The sequence below is a fragment of the Sapajus apella genome, unplaced genomic scaffold (genome assembly GCF_009761245.1).
Source record: "Sapajus apella isolate SASKATOON/1434 unplaced genomic scaffold, GSC_monkey_1.0 scaffold146, whole genome shotgun sequence".
In the NCBI taxonomy this organism is placed as follows: domain Eukaryota; kingdom Metazoa; phylum Chordata; class Mammalia; order Primates; family Cebidae; genus Sapajus; species Sapajus apella.
In genome coordinates, this window is record NW_022437086.1 from 1,841,381 (window position 1) to 1,845,726 (window position 4,346).

Here is a 4,346-nt window from a genome sequence, read left to right on the forward strand (position 1 = left end):
GTGGGCTCCTGTTGCAGAGCTCCAACCCACCCTAGACGTCTTTTGCCAAGACAGAGTATCTTCTGCAGTTTCCATAGCTAAAGGGAGATGGCGTTCACTAACGCGAATCCTTCCCTTGTTCGGCAGCCTGCATGTCCCTTCCCTTCCCTCCCCAGCAGGCGCCGGGGTTGCAAGGTCAGTCTCCTGGCTGTGGAAGGTGCTACTCAATAAGCTCTTTGTTCTTGCTGCTTCCACCTTTCCCTGCCTTCTGCTGGAACAGGCGAATTCTGCTTGGAGCCCGGTGTTATTCCCTGCTCTCTTGGACTCATGTTTGTGTGCGGTGATTTACCTCCATCCCAGTACAGAATACGCGTGGGAGGAGAAGAGCTCATGTCTCCCTGCTGTCTTAGCCTGGTAAAAACCTGACACGTGTCAGGTTCTCAAGTCAGGTCAGTTTTTGCTTTGAAACCATTTCATTTTCCCAGTGGGCCCCCTGTGTTTCCATTTCCCTCATACTCATGGATGTGCAAGGATTTCCCCAAAAAGTAGAAAGAATGCACAGACCACAGCACTCCGGAGTCTAGTCAAGGAGTTTAGTTGCTGTTTCAAAGAAACATATCTCTGCCCAGAATTTGAGACCAGCCTGGCCAACATAGTGAAGCCCCATCTCCACTGAAAATACAAAAATTAGCTGGGTGTGGTTGCAGGCACCTATAGTCCCAGCTACTCAGGAGGTTGAGGCAGGAGAATCATTTGAACTTGGGAGGCAGACGTTGCAGTGAGCTGAGATTGCGCCACTGCACTCAGCCTGAGGGACAGAGCAAGACTTCATCTGCAAAATAAAAATTAAAAAATAAGCGTATCCCTGCCCATTTGAGAGTCCATATTCTTTCCAGCTATGAAGACCGTACATACACGATAGTTGATGATGGGGGAACTAGGGTGGTTTGAAAAATTGCGGGAAGAGGCTGGCGTGGTGCTCACAGCTGGAATCCCAGCACTTGGAGAGGCCAAGGTGGGAAGATCGCTTGAGCTAAGTGGTTTGAGACCACCCTGGGCAGCCCCGGCTCTACAAAAATACAAAAATTAGCCAGGCATGGTAGTGGCACGTGACTAGTCCCAGCTACTTGGGAGGCTGAAGTGGGAGGACCACTTGAACCTGGGAAGTCAAGGCTGCAGTGAGTTATGATCACACCCCTGCACTCCAGCATGGGCAACAGAGTGCCACCCTGTCTCAAAAAAAGAAAAGAAAAGAAAAGAAAAGCATTGCTAGAAGAACTGGGAGTGTTTTTTGGTAGAGATGCAGTTTCAAAGGCTGTTCTCAAACTCCTGGCCTCACACAATCCTCTCACCTTAGCCTCCCAAAGTGCCGGAATTACAGGAAGTGGTAAGTGGAGGTGTCAGAATACAGCTGGTGTGTCACCCTTGGTTACCCTTTGGGAGAGGAGAGCTCACCACGCAAAGATAGCATCTTCCCGAAGCCCTCGTCCTTCATCACCACGATGCTAACTGCTGTGGCTTCTTAACACTCGCTGGGATATGAGAAGCAGTCTCTGGAAGGATGCATGTGTAACAGGAATAAGCTTCCTGACATGATGATCACACTCACTGCACAGGACACACACGAATGTTTCCATTTAGTCTCTATTCTTATAGCTAAAACACCAGAGGTGACCACTGCATTGATTGTGTGGCCCACAAATGGAAGGCAGCCTATAGTTTAAAGAACACTGATCGAGAAAAAATCTTTTACAATTGGGAGCATTCTGACTCTGAATGCCAACATTCTAGCTATCAAGAATTTGGGGTTTTAATTTTATTTTTTCGAGACGGAGTCTCACTGTCGCCCAGGCTGGAGTGCAGTGGTGCAATCTTGGCTCACTGCAACCTCTGCCTCCCTGGTTCAAGCGATTATGCTTCACCCTCTTGAGTAGCTGGGATTACAGGTGTGCACCATCACGCTGGCTAATTTATGTATTTTTAGTAGAGACGGGGTTTCTCCGTTGTTGGCCAGACTGGTCTTGAACTCCTGACCTCAGTGACCCTCCTGCCTCAGCCTCCCAAAGTGCTGGGATTACAGACGTGCGCTGCCACACTTGGCCAAGAATTTTATCTTTTTAGGAGGTTGCAGTCTCTCCCGTTTTCAGAACCTTGGAGGCTGACAACTGGCAATCACGTTAAGCAGACCTTCGTTTTTAAGCAGAAGACGAAATTGTTCTCATTAACTTGAGAAACCGCCACGTGGTAGATGCTAGGGAAGAGGCTCCTATCTGAAACCTTGGTGCCTTTATTTTATTTTATTTTAAATTTTTGAGATGGAGTTTCACTCTTGTTACCCAGACTGGAGTATAATGGCGTGATCTCGGCTCACTGCAACCTCTGCCTCCTGGGTTCAAGTGATTCTCGTACGTCAGCCTCCCAAGTAGCTGGGATTACAGGGATATGCCACCACGCTGACCTAATTTTTTGTAATTTTTGTAGAGACGGAGTTTCTCGATGTTGGTCAGTCTGGTCTCGAACTCCTGGCCTCAGGTGATCTGACAGCTTCAGCCTCCCAAAGTGCTGGGATTACAGGCATGAGCCACTGTGCCTGGCCGGTGCCTTAATTCCAGGAGTCCTGCAGTGTTGCCCAGGCTGATCTCAAACTCCTGGTCTCAAGCAATCCCCTAGCCTCCGCCTCCTGAGTAGCTGGGACTACACATGTCAGCCAGCAGGTGCATTTCTGCATCCCAGAGCTCATCACTCCCAGACCCGTGTGTCTTCAGCCCACTCTCAGAACACACCTAGGATCTGGAGAACCCTTCTCCTGCACCTGGCCCTTTATCCTTCTGTCCTTGTCCTTCAGCTGGATGTCTGGTGTCTGCGTGGCAACATTCCGTGGCCGTGGCACCAGCTCACATCTCATCTGCAGAAGATGCATAATCCGCCTCCTGTGCCTCAAGCACCTGGGTCCTCACCAGGGGACTTCCCACCGTTTCCCACTCCAGCACACATGGTGGGCACTGCGGGGGTCTGCTCCCTGGAGCCCAACCCTCCCGTTCCTTCAGGTCTGGCCTCTTGCCTGGCCTTTGTCCCAGGGGCCACTGGTGCTGGCGTAGCGCAGACCACTGTGGGCACATCTCGGGCATCAGGGATCTGGCCTTCTGTTTCTTCTCACCATATCCACAACTGGGATCACCCAAGAGCAAGAGAGTTTCCAGAAGGGAGGACCCCAGACTGCCCTGAGAAGGGGCTGGTTGGGATTCTTTTTTTTTTTTTTTTTTTACTCCCTAATTTCCCCCCCGGATTTTTTTTTTTTTTTTTGAGACGAAGTCTCACTCCGTTACCCAGGCTGGAGTGCAGTGGTGCAATCTCGGCTGACTGCAGCCTCCGCCCCATCAGGTTCAAGTGATTCTCGTGCCTAAGCCTCCTGAGTAGTTGGGATTACAGGCACCTGCCACCACAGCCGGCTAACTTTTTGTATTTTTAGTAGAGACAGGGTTTCACCGTGTTGGCCAGGCTGGCCTCCAATTCCTGACCTCGTGATCCGCCCCCCTCAGCCTCCCAAAGTGCTGGGATTACAGGCATGAGCCACTGCGTCCAGCCCATATAGTGAGTCACCGCGGCAGTGGGGCTGGTTGGGATTGTAAAGAAAAGCAGTAGTCGGGCGTGGTGGCTCAGGCCTATAATCCCGGCCTATAATCCCAGCCTATAATCCTATAAAACCAAATACTGCATGTTCTCAATTATAAGTGGGAGCTAAATGATGAGAACACATGGACACATAGAGGGGAACGACACCCACTGGGGCCTATCAGAGAGTGGAGGGTGGAGGAGGGAGAGGATCAGGAGAAATAACTCATGGGTACTGGGCTTCATACCTGGGTGATGAAATAAACTACAGCAAACCCCCATGACACAGGTTACCTATGTAACAAACTTGCACATGTACCCTTGACCTTGAAAGTTAAAAAAATTGTTTTCAAAACACATCCCAGCCTGGGCAACATAGCAAGACCCCCATCTCCACAAAAAAATCAAAAAATTAGCCGGGTGCGGCGGCATACACCTGTAGTCCCAGCTACTTAGGAGGCTGAGGTGGGAGGATGGCTTGAGTCCCGCAGTTTGAGGCTGCAGTGAGTTATGACAGTGGTCCCAATCTTTTTGGCACCAGGGGCTGGTTTTGTGGAAGACAGGTTTTCCATGGACAGGGGGTAAAGGATGGTTTTGGGATGAAACTTCCACCTCAGATCATCGGGCATTGGATTCTCCTAAGGATTGCACAACCTAGAGCCCTCCAATGTACAGTTCACAATAGGTTTTGCACTTTTTTTTTTTTTTTTGAGACAGTCTTGCTCTGTTGCCAAACTGGAGTGCAGTGGCTTGAT